Source organism: Neoarius graeffei, chromosome 17 (genome assembly GCF_027579695.1).
Source record: "Neoarius graeffei isolate fNeoGra1 chromosome 17, fNeoGra1.pri, whole genome shotgun sequence".
NCBI classification, from domain to species: domain Eukaryota; kingdom Metazoa; phylum Chordata; class Actinopteri; order Siluriformes; family Ariidae; genus Neoarius; species Neoarius graeffei.
In genome coordinates, this window is record NC_083585.1 from 21,772,057 (window position 1) to 21,785,614 (window position 13,558).

A 13,558-nucleotide genomic window follows, 5' to 3' on the forward strand; every position below is an offset into this window, starting at 1 on the left:
CAATTTAAAAGTGCACATTGTTGTTTGATTGTGACACAAACGATAATTAAGATGAAAAAACAGAAATCTGGAGTGTGCATAAATATCCACCCCCTTTTATATGAAACCCCTAAATAAGAGCTGGTCCAACCAATTCACTTCATAAGTCACATAATTAGTTGATGAAGATCCACCTGTGTGCAATCAAAGTGTCACATGATCTGTCACATGATGTCTGTATAAATCAACCTGTTCTGGAAGGACCCTGACTCTGCAACACAACTAAGCAAGCAACATGAAAACCAAGGAGCCTCCAAACAGGTCAGAGACAAAGTTGTGGAGAAGTATAGATCAGGGTTGGGGTATAAAAAGTATCCCAAAATTTGAATATCCCACGGAGCACCATTAAATCCATTATAGCAAAATGGAAAGAATATGGCACCACTACAAACCTGACAAGAGAAGGCCACCCACCAAAACTCACAGACCGGGCAAGGAGGGCATTAATCAGAGATGCAACAAAGACACCAAAGATAACACTGAAGGAGCTGCAAAGATCCATAGTGGAGATGGGAGTATCTGTCCATAGGACCACTTTAAGCCATACACTCCATAGAGTGGGGCTTTATGGAAGAGTGGCCAGAAAAAAAAAGTCATTGCTTAAAGAAAAAAAAAGAAGAAAATACATTGTTAGTTTGCCCAGCAGCATGTGGCAGACATTCCAAACACATGGAAGAAGATTCTCTGGTCAAATAAGACTAAAATTGATCTTTTTGGCCATCATGGGAAATGCCATGTGTGGTGCAAACCCAACACCCTGAGAACACCATTGCTACAGTGAAGCATGGTGGTGGCAGCATCATGCTGTGGGGATATTTTTCATCTGCAGGGACAGGAAAGCTGGTCAGGACTGAAGGAAATATGGATGGCACTAAATACAGGGCAATTCTGGAGGAAAACCTGTTTGAGTAGGCCAGAGGTTTGAGACTGGGATGAAGGTTCACATTCCAGCAGGACAATGACCCTAAACATACTGCTAAAGCTACACTGGAGTGGTTTAAAGGGAAGCATGTAAATGTCTTTTAATGGCCTAATCAAAGCCCAGACCTCAATCCAATTGAGAATCTGTGGCATAACTTGAAGATTGCTGTACACCAACGCAACCTATCTAACTTGAAGGAGTTGGAGCAGTTTTGCCTTGAGGAATGGGCAAAAACCCCAGTGGCTAGATGTGCTAAGCTAATAGAGACACACCCCAAGAGATTTGCAGCTGTAATTGTAGCAAAAGGTGGCTCTTCAAAGTATTGACTTTGGGGGTGAATACTTATGCACACCGCAGATTTCTGTTTTTCCATCTTAATTTTTGTTTGTGTCACAATATTTTTTGCACCTTTAAACTTGTAGGCATGTTGTGTAAATCAAATGGTGCTAACCCCCCCAAAATCCATTTTAATTCCAGCTTGTAATGTGACAAAACAGGACAAACACCAAGGGGGATGAATACTTTTGCAAGACACTGTATGCTTGTTGAGTGCCCCATTCCAGATATAGTCCTCCTTTACTGTTATTATAACTCCCACTCTTCAGGGAAGGCTTTCCACGAGATTTTAGACTATAGCTGTAGGGATTTGTGTTCTAATTCAGCCACAAGAGCATTCAAGAGGTCAGGCACTGATGTCAATCAAGTGAGTGGGTTTGAGTTCAGGTTTTGTGCAGGCCACTTGATTTCTTCCACTCTAACCTTTGGAAACCATGTCTTCATGGAGCTCGCTTTGTATGGAATCAATTTTGTGCCAAAATGTTCATACAATACTTTTGAAATATCAAACAAAAATGACAAATCAAAATACAAAAAAACAAAAAAAAAGTCAATTTTTTTAGACTGGCAAACAAATTATCCGTGTAATCGTGCAAAATATCAGTCTATTACTCTTCAGAAACCTTTTATTTTTGTTCCGCGTCTTTCTCGGTTTTGTTTGACGTAATTTATTTTGGTTGCGATTCCAGCTTTCTCGTTTGCGCTCCCTGACTTTTTGCTTGCAGTTTTGGCACAAATTTCACGTGTGGGCGGGCTGTCCAGGAATGCATTCCCATTGGCTAACTTGTGTTTGACTGACAGCTACGCTCAGCCATTCCCTACTCGGATTCTGGCGGACTGTTTGACGAGTGACCGATCCATTGACGGTAAACAAGGATCGAGTGGACTTCAGTGGCGACTATGATAACACATACAACACATTTGTCCCGTACTTACACTTTGTTGAATTAATTCAATATCATAGTCGCCACTGAAGTCCACTCAATCCTTGTTTACCGTCAATGGATCGGTCACTCGTCAAACAGTCCGCCAGAATCCGAGTAGGGAATGGCTGAGCGTAGCTGTCAGTCAAACACAAGTTAGCCAATGGGAATGCATTCCTGGACAGCCCACCCACACGTCAAGTTTGTGCCAAAACTGCAAGCAAAAAGTCAGGGAGCGCAAACGAGAAAGCTGGAATCGCAACCAAAATAAATTACGTCAAACAAAACTGAGAAAGATGCGGAACAAAAATAAAAGGTTTCTGAAGAGTAATAGACTGAAATTTTGCACGATTACACGAATAATTTGTTTGCCAGTCTAAAAAAATTGACTTTTTTTTCTTTTTTTGTATTTTGATTTGTCGTTTTTGTTTGATATTTCAAAAGTATTGTATGAACATTTTGGCACAAAATTGATTCCATAACTTTGTGCACAGTAGCATTGTTATGTTAGAACAGTTTTGGGCCTCTTAGTCTATTTTGAATTGGGTCATGTTGAAGCAGGAAAAAATAGTGGAGAATTTAGGGCCACATGGCCTGAAATTCATTAATTGTTCTATTTAAAAAAAAAAGCCTAATGAAGTCTCATCTCATCTCATCTCATCTCATCTCATCTCATCTCATTATCTCTAGCCGCTTTATCCTGTTCTACAGGGTCGCAGGCAAGCTGGAGCCTATCCAAGCTGACTACGGGCGAAAGGCGGGGTACACCCTGGACAAGTCGCCAGGTCATCACAGGGCTGACACATAGACACAGACAACCATTCACACTCACATTCACACCTACGGTCAATTTAGAGTCACCAGTTAACCTAACCTGCATGTCTTTGGACTGTGGGGGAAACCGGAGCACCCGGAGGAAACCCACGCGGACACGGGGAGAACATGCAAACTCCACACAGAAAGGCCCTCGCCGGCCACGGGGCTTGAACCCGGACCTTCTTGCTGTGAGGCGACAGCGCTAACCACTACACCACCGTGCCGCCCCTAATGAAGTCTGTGATTTAAATTCAGTACCTTTTGGCCCACTAAACAAAAATAATTGGGTGTCGGGGAAAACTGTTTTTTGACCTACACTTGAAAAATCTGAAAGGCAGCCTACCTTTAAAGATGACCAAACACGTATTCCTTTTTTCAGTGTAGATCACTCTATGTTACTTTATACTGAATTAGCTCAAACTTTTAGCTAAGGCAGCCAAAACATGGGACTGGGCAGCACACTGGAGCTTTTATATACCTTGCTAATGAATTTATACTTTGCCCACCCCTGTACTTGCTTTATCCGAGCTGTACCTGCGGCGCACGCTCCTGTGGGTTGAGTGAGTCCAGTCTTGTTGCAGAAAAAGCCTGCAGGACAAGGTGAGCAGGAAGACAGGTTCTGAGCTCCTACCAGACTGCTCCATGTTCCAGCAGGGCATGGGTACTGATGTGGGTGTCTGGTGCCTTCAGGGCAGTAATAACCCGCAGGGCAGACATCTCCAGACCTGAAGTTCACCTGATGAAATTTACATTCTGTTTGAGCTCATTTGTCATGAATAAACACATTTTATTTCTTCATTTATTCTCATTTATCTGCCCATATTCCTGATTGCTTTCTTCTTCTCCTCATCCTGCCTCTGTCAGTGACAACAAAACGATACCCAAACAGATTTTGTTTGTTTATCTGTGCATGGTGGGTGTAATCATTCATATTGTATGTGTCATTGCCAAAGGCCCTTTATCTGGCCTTGATTTGCGCAATCACACATTTTCTGCACAGTCAATCAACACATAAATGTGAGGGGGTGAGCAGGGAAATTCAGAAAGTAGGTCAATAAATTAACTAGCCACATTAATGTGTGTCTTTTAAAACAAAAGTTAAGTCCTCGATATCAAAGATCTGTAATGACGAAAGACAGCCAGGTTTGGTTTCAGATTTGTTGTTAATACCATTTTAAAAGAGGGATTTTAATGAAACAGTGAAGGTAGTAGGCAGTGTTTATTTTGTGCCACTTAAAGGTTAGGAAATATGGCATCTTTTTATTTTAAGCTGGTGTAATGTGAATTATTCGATCCACATTCATTGGATATGACCAATCGCATGCTCTGATTGGTTACTCTACTACTAGGATATCAGCTTATATACTATGAGTAGAGAAAAAAACAAAATTGCAGATCATGTTGCTGAACCAACTGAGGACGAAATAAAAACTACTTGAAAACAACCCCCCCCCCCCCCCCAAAAAAAAATACACAAAAGCAACAAAATATAGAATAAAAGTATTTAATGGTAAGAACGTATCTTTTTTAATGTTTCAAGAATTATTATTATTATAGTTTCGAAAAGTTTCATCCAGTTGGTTGATTAGTAATCTTAAGAAAATTCTTATTATACACAACTCAAGAAATTTTCACTTACTTATGATGTTTCGATGCCTTTCTTAGCTGACATCTTGATCACATCTAATGCTTGGTGTTTCTGGCCACCACCGGATGGTGCATGTGACCTAGAAATCAGCTGATCCCACGTATGGCTGAGTTGGTATGTCCCTACATCCCGATTCATGCAGCACTTTACTTTCACTCAGGCCACACAGACCAGAGCTGCGAGGAATTGGGCTGGGACCATCACATGTAAGTCAGCCGTCACAGATCATGCTGTTAGGGAAAACCATGTGATTGACTGGGAGGGGGTCAAGGTGATCGATAGAGAGGCGCACAGGCAGACCAGATGGATAAAAGAGGCCCTACGGAGCCGGAAGGCAGACTGCTGCATGAATTGGGATGTAGGGACATACCAACTCAGCCATACGTGGAATCAGCTGATTTCTAGGTCACGTGCACCATCTGGCGGTGGCCAGAGACGCCGAGCGTTAGATGTGATCAAGATGTCAGCTAAGAAAGACATCGAAATGTCATAAGTAAGTGAAAATTTCTTCAGTTGTGTATCATAAGAATTTTCTTAAGATTATTATTATAGCATTTTTCACAAATTGCTCCTGTCATTTCACCGGTTTGTTTACATTCTAAGTGGAAATTATTTTGTCGGACATTTTGTATAAAGTTTTTATTTATCAAATTTGCAAGAAAAGAAGAAGAAAAATGTCCCGTTTCTCAAAATCCAGTGAATGTGAATAAAATAAAACAGTTATTCCACTCAATCTTGTCGTAGATGGCTTATAGCCAACTTGGAGCTACGCGCCTTGTCAGCTATCAGCTCATGTACAACTCGATTTTGTGGAATAAGTTTTAAATGTATACTCCAATGCATAAAATTTAATTTCTAACCACTACATCTGTAGAGTATGTGCAGTCAGTCCAGAGAAGGATTCAAACATATTGCTCTCTACAGAGGAAGGAACAGAAAACCTTTTACTTAAGAGTCATGAATAGTGGAAAACTAACAAAAGTTTTGAACTCCATCAATAAACATTGAGTGTATTATTAGTGTACTCAAAAATACCAAGACAGACTTCAACATAAGGTTTGATTTTTTGGCATTTACAACCCCGATTCCAAAAAAGTTGGGACAAAGTACAAATTGTAAATAAAAACGGAATGCAATGATGTGGAAGTTTCAAAATTCCATATTTTATTCAGAATAGAACATAGATGACATCAAATGTTTAAACTGAGAAACTGTATCATATAAAGAGAAAAATTAGGTGATTTTAAATTTCATGACAACAACACATCTCAAAAAAAGTTGGGACAAGGCCATGTTTACCACTGTGAGACATCCCCTTTTCTCTTTACAACAGTCTGTAAACGTCTGGGGACTGAGGAGACAAGTTGCTCAGGTTTAGGGATAGGAATGTTAACCCATTCTCGTCTAATGTAGGATTCTAGTTGCTCAACCGTCTTAGGTCGTTTTTGTCGTATCTTCCGTTTTATGATGCGCCAAATGTTTTCTATGGGTGAAAGATCTGGACTGCAGGCTGGCCAGTTCAGTACCCGGACCCTTCTTCTACACAGCCATGATGCTGTAATTGATGCAGTATGTGGTTTGGCATTGTCATGTTGGAAAATGCAAGGTCTTCCCTGAAAGAGACGTCGTCTGGATGGGAGCATACGTTGCTCTAGAACCTGGATATACCTTTCAGCATTGATGGTGTCTTTCCAGATGTGTAAGCTGCCCATGCCACACGCACTAATGCAACCCCATACCATCAAAGATGCAGGCTTCTGAACTGAGCGCTGATAACAACTTGGGTCGTCCTTCTCCTCTTTAGTCCGAATGACACGGCGTCCCTGATTTCCATAAAGAACTTCAAATTTTGATTCATCTGACCACAGAACAGTTTTCCACTTTGCCACAGTCCATTTTAAATGAGCCTTGGCCCAGAGAAGACGTCTGCGCTTCTGGATCATGTTTAGATACGGCTTCTTCTTTGAACTATAGAGTTTTAGCTGGCAACGGCGGATGGCACGGTGAATTGTGTTCACAGATAATGTTCTCTGGAAATATTCCTGAGCCCATTTTGTGATTTCCAATACAGAAACATGCCTGTATGTGATGCAGTGCCGTCTAAGGGCCCGAAGATCACGGGCACCCAGTATGGTTTTCCGGCCTTGACCCTTACGCACAGAGATTCTTCCAGATTCTCTGAATCTTTTGATGATATTATGCACTGTAGATGATGATATGTTCAAACTCTTTGCAATTTTACACTGTTGAACTCCTTTCTGATATTGCTCCATTATTTGTTGGCGCAGAATTAGGGGGATTGGTGATCCTCTTCCCATCTTTACTTCTGAGAGCTGCTGCCACTCCAAGATGCTCTTTTTATACCCAGTCATGTTAATGACCTATTGCCAATTGACTTAATGAGTTGCAATTTGGTCCTCCAGCTGTTCCTTTTTTGTCCCTTTAACTTTTCCAGCCTCTTATTGCCCCTGTCCCAACTTTTTTGAGATGTGTTGCTGTCATGAAATTTCAAAATGCCTCACTTTTGACATTTGATATGTTGTCTATGTTCTACTGTGAATACAATATAAATTTTTGAGATGTGTAAATTATTGCATTCCGTTTTTATTTACAATTTGTACTTTGTCCCAACTTTTTTGGAATCGGGGTTGTATTTCAGATTATTTGCGTTTAAGAAGAATTACATTATTGGAGTTTTTGGAGTTGGATGTACACTAAAGATGTTTTGGATAGAGATGACACCAAGCTACACCGTCAATGGCTGTAAGAATAATATCCAGAATGAGATGAAAAACTGAGGCTAAGCACTGTCGACAATGGAAGCAGAAAATAAACAAAAGATGACAGAACTCTAAGGCCTTTGTTTTTCCTGAATGAAAAGGTTACATCTATCCTGAGCTCAGAAGTTCCTGTGCATATTCCCTTTTCCCCCTTTTCCACTGACAGGGAACGGTTTCATTCTAGTTCGCACACCAAATTTTGAACCGTTCAGGGGTGGGTTTCCCAAAAGCATCGTAGCACAAAGATCATCGTTAAATGGTAGCGCGAGCATCACAATGAACACTCTCTCTCCTAGTTAAGATGCTTTTAGCGTTAAGAGGCTTTAGGGAAACCCACCCCAGAGCATTCTGACCAAAACCATGGTTCAGGACATGAAAAGTTGGTTCCCAGCTGGAACTAAAATATATATTTCAGAACCAAAAGATAACATAGCACAGTAATAGAGAACGCAATGGAAAAGGATACATCTTCAGAAAAGTTGGAATGAAAACAAATATCTGCATTAACAGAAAAAAAGCTTGCAGGTAATCAATGTGCTCCACCATCTTGCTACTAGTGTTTACTTCTGTTGTGCATTGTGCAATGTCTTTTATTCATGAAAACATTCTTGATTACAGTGGTTCCACTCAGAACTGGTGGAAATGTGGGCTGGTTCACAAGCTGGCACCAAGGTTCAAAGAATGTTTGTTTCCTTTGGGTTCTGTGGTTTCCTTGTACCTCACAATCACATGCCAGTAGGTGGTTTGGCAAAATAAAATTGGCACCAATGAAACTTTCTGATGTAATGCATTGTTCAAACCCAAATAGTTTTGTTGTCAAGCTATGGATGCATATTAGATGACAACGCTCCCATCTCATATCATGACCAACCATCCCATTACTGCAGCTTACTGTATCCAAAACTGAATTCAAAACTCCTTTCATTACTCTGTAACAGTGACGGTATTACAGTAGTTCTAAGAATGATAATTTATACAGATTTAAAGTGTCATTGAGCAATATCTTTGAAGAATTTATAAAGTGTTCAAAAATGTCCATCTCAACTAAACAGTTTTTTGTTGAAATAATGTCCTGTACACTTGCTTATATGCTTTATAGACACAGTAGATACAGAGATTCATCACTGAAAAAGTACTTTCAACAATGGACATTGTCACAAAGCAGCCTCACAGAAATCTAGTTGTTGATTTACAACTCCAATTCCAAAAAAGTTGGGACGCTGTGTAAACTGTAAATAAAAACAGAATGCAATGATTTGCAAATCATGGAAACCTTATATTTCATTGAAAATAGTGCAAAGACAACTTATCAAATGTTGAAACTGAGAAATGTTCTTGTTTTATGAAAAATATATGCACATTTTGAAATTGATGTCAGCAACACGTTTCAAAAAAAGTTTGGAAAGGGGCATGTTTACGACTGTGTTGCATCACCTCTACTTTTAACAACATACTGTAAACATTTGGGAACTGAGGAGACCAGTTAATGTAGTTTTGAAAGAGAAATGTTGTCCCATTGTTGCCTGATATACAATTTCAGTTGCTCAACAGTTCGGGGTCTCCTTTGTCATACTTTGCGCTTCATAATGCACCAAATGTGTTAATAGGAGACTGATCTGGACTGCAGGCAGGCCAGTTTAGCACCCGGACTCTTTTACTACGGAGCCATGCAGTTTTAATATGTGCAGAAAGCGGTTTGACATTGTCTTGCTGAAAGAAGAAAGGCCTTCCCTGAAAAATATTTTGTCTGGATGGCTTTGAAACGTGTATATATCATTCAGCATTAATACTGCCTTCCCAGAAGTACAAGTTACCCATGTTGTGTGTGCTAATGCACCCTCATACCACCACAGATGCTGGCTTTTGAACTGTGCACAGATAACCAGCCAGATGGTCCCTCTCCTCTTTAGCCTGGAGGATGTGGAGTCCATGATTTCTAAAAATAATTTCTACTTTTGATTCGTCAGACCTCGAGACAATTTTCCACTTCACCTCAGTCCATCGTAAAAGAGCTCGGGCCCAGAGAAGGTGGCAATGTTTCTGAATATTGTTTACATCTGGTTTTAACTTGCGTTTGTGGATGCAGTAATGAACTGTTTTCACAGACAATGGGTTTATGAAGTGTTCCTGAGCACATATAGTGATTTTCCACTACAGACACGTGTCTGCTTTTAATGCAGTGTCTTCTGAGGGCCCGAAGATCATAGGCATCCAGTGTCAGTTTTCAGCCTTGTCTCTTGCATTCAGAGATTTCTCCAGATTCTCTGAATCTTTTCATGATATTATGTACCATAGATGATGTGATTCCCAAATTCTTTGCAATTTCACATTGAGGAATGTTTTCTTAAATTGTTGCACTGTTTGCTGACACAGTCTTTCACAGAGTGGTGAACCCATCTTTACTTCTGAGAGACTCCGCCTCTCCGGGATGCTCTTTTTATACCCAATCATCTTACTGACCTGTTGCCAATTAACCAACTGAGGGTTTTTTTTTTTAGCATTACACAACTTTTTCAGTTTTTTTGTTGCCACTGTTCCAACTTTTCTGAAATGTGTTGCTGATATCAAATTCAAAATGAGCATATATTTTTCAAAAAACAATAAAATTTCTCAGTTTCAACATTTGATATATTGTCTTTGGACTATTTCCAATGAAATATAGGGTTTCCACGATTTGCAAATCTTCACATTCTTTACACAGCGTCCCAACTGTTTTGGAATTGGGGTTGTAGGTGCCATAAAGAGGAAGCCAGAAGTGACATAGACAAGGAAAAACTCCCTGAGATAACATTTTGAGAGGAACCAGACATCTAAAGTGAACCCATCCTTTTCTGAATGACACCGGATAGCAGGATTATAAATAATGACAACTCAATAGTTGAATTGTAGAATTCTAAATACTCCAGTGATTATATTGTGTAATGTATGGTATAGTTACCGGAGTGGCAGTGTTGGCTCCTCCGCTGCAGTAGAACCCAGACTCACATGGACCCTGAGGGCCTGGTAGACCAGGAGCATGGCAATACTGACCAGCATCACATTGACCACAGTGCTGCACTTTTTCTGCTCCTGGATTAGCCATGTAGGTTCCCTTTATTGGAAGAGAAATGCATGCATAGCAGTATAAGAGAAAGAGAAAATCTTATGCAGTTAAAAGCATGATAAGAAGAATGTCTTCATACTGACTGGGGGACATGGATGTGCAATTGACGTTCCAGCTGTACAGTAGTGTCCTGGAGGGCAAAGAGGCTGATAGGATAGGCCTGTCAGGTTACACAATCTACCTGGCTTGCACTGAATGCATGCACTTTGTCCTCTTTCCTAATTTAGATAAGAAGAAATGAGAGTCAAAAACGAAGTGTTTGGTTTCTAATTAGTATTCTTGCAAAGGATTTGACTTACCGGTTGAAAAGTACCCAAAGAGCAGGGCTCAGGCTTCACAGCTCCCTCGAAAGAGTAATAGCCTTCTTCGACTTGTTGTTGAACAGGAGATGCAGAACCACCACTGCAGTAATATCCTGCAGAACACAGGCCAGTTGGAGAGGTGGAGCCTAAACCTAAACAGTAATAGCTAACAAAACAAGACAAAATGTCAAGATCTTGCACCATGTTACGTATTTGTCAAAGTATTTACCAAACTAGGGTGGGTTTCCCAAAAGCAACAGAGCACAAAGATCATCATTAAATGGTAGCACGAGTATCGCAATGAACACACTCTCTCCTAGTGAAGATGTTCTTAGAGTTAAGAGGCTTTTGGGAAACCCACCCAGACTGATTTGTGATATCATGTCCTTAGTATTATAAGCTTCTTGCCAAGTGAAGATTTTTTTTTTTATTTTACCTCTGCCAACTTTGTTGGAAGAGGTTATGTTTTCACCTCCGTTTGTTTGTCTGTTCCCAATGTAACTCAAAAGTAGTGAACAGATTTTGATGACATTTTGAGGAAAGGTGAGCCATGAGCCAAGGAACAATTTATTAGATTTTGATGCAAATCCAGATATGTACAGTGCCTTGCAAAAGTATTCAACCCCCTTGGTGTTTGTCCTGTTTTGTTGCATTACAAGCTGGAATTAAAATGGATTTTTGCAGTGTTAGCACCATTTGATTTACACAACATGCCTACCACTTTAAAGGTGCACATTGTTTTTTTTTTTTTTTATTGTGACACAAACAGTAACTAAGATGAAAAAACAGAAATCTGGAGTGTGCATAAGTATTCACCCCCTTTCGTATGAAACCCCTAAATAAGAGCTGCTCCAACCAATTCACTTCATAAGTCACATAATTAGTTGATTAAGATCCACCTGTGTGCAATCAAAGTGTCACATGATCTGTCACATGATGTCTGTATAAATCAACCTGTTCTGGAAGGACCCTGACTCTGCAACACTATTAAGCAAGCAACATGAAAACCAAGGAGCCTCCAAACAGGTCGGAGACAAAGTTGTGGAGAAATATAGATCAGGGTTGGGTTATAAAAAATATTCCAAACTTTGACTATCCCACAGAGCACCATTAAATCCATTATAGCAAAATGGAAAGAATATGGCACCACTACAAACCTGACAAGAGAAGGCCACCCACCAAAACTCACAGACCGGGCAAGGAGGGCATTAATCAGAGATGCAACAAAGACACCAACGATAATGCTGAGGGAGCTGCAAAGATCCACAACAGAGATGGGAGTATATGTCCATAGGACCACTTTAAGCCGTACTCCACAGAGTGGGGCTTTATGGAAGAGTGGCCAGAAAGAAGTCATTGCTTAAAAAAAAATCACATTTGGAGTTTGCCCAACAGCATGTGGTAGACTCCCCAAACACATGGAAGAAGATTCTCTGGTCAAAAGAGACTAAAAATGAACTTTCTGGCCATCATGGGAAATGCCATGTGTGGCACAAACCCAACACCCTGAGAACACCATTCTTAAAGTGAAGCATGGTGGTGGCAGCATCATGCTGTGGGGATGTTTTTCATCTGCAGGGACAGGAAAACTGGTCAGGACTGAAGGAAAGATGGATGACACTAAATACAGGGCAATTCTGGAGGAAAATCTGTTTGAGTCAGCCAGAGGTTTGAGACTGGGACGAAGGTTCACATTCCAGCAGGACAACGACCCTAAACATACTGCTAAAGCTACACTGGAGTGGTCTAAAGGGAAACCCTTAAATGTCTTGGAATGGCCTTGTCAATTGAGATCCAATTGAGAATCTGTGCCATAACTTGAAGATTGCTGAACACCAACACAACCCATCTAACTTGAAGATTGCTGTACACCAACGCAACCCATCTAACTTGAAGGAGTTGGAGCAGTTTTGCCTTGAGGAATGGGCGAAAATTCCAGTGGCTAGATGTGCTAAGCTAATAGAGACATACCCCAAGAGACTTGCAGCTGTAATTGCAGCAAAAGGTGGCTCTCTAAAGTAATGACTTTTTTTTTCTTTCTTTCTTTCTTTCTTTCTTTCTTTCTTTCTTTTGGGGGGGTTTGAATACTTATGCACACTCCAGATTTCTGTTTTTTCATCTTAATTATTGTTTGTGTCACAATAAAAAAAAAACAATGTGCACCTTTAAAGTGGTAGGCATGTTGTGTAAATCAAACGGTGCTAACCCTGCAAAATCCATTTTAATTCCAGTTTGTAATGCGACAAAACAGGACAAACACCAAGGCAATGTATGCAGATCCAGTATTTTTTTTTGTCTGTTCCCAATGTAACTCAAATAGTAGTGAACAGATTTTGAGAAAATTTTGAGGAAAGATGAGCCATGGGCCAAGGAACAATTGATTAGATTTTGACGTGAATCTGAATATGTGACTTGGTGGAAGTATACAGTGTCCTTCTAGTTAAGCATTTTCTAGAGCTATTGCTAATGTATAATTAATATTTAATCTTGATGTTAACTAATCTGATATTAGCTACAGTATTAACTTTCTGCTGTGCTGCTGTGTGCTCACAAATCATAAGACCAGCAAATACAATATATCATGACCAATCCTGTTTGGAGCACTTACATTTACAGTACTCTCATCGAGCATGTATAACAAATTGACAGCTAAAATTTTGCTCTTTTCATTCGATAAATATATTGTTGG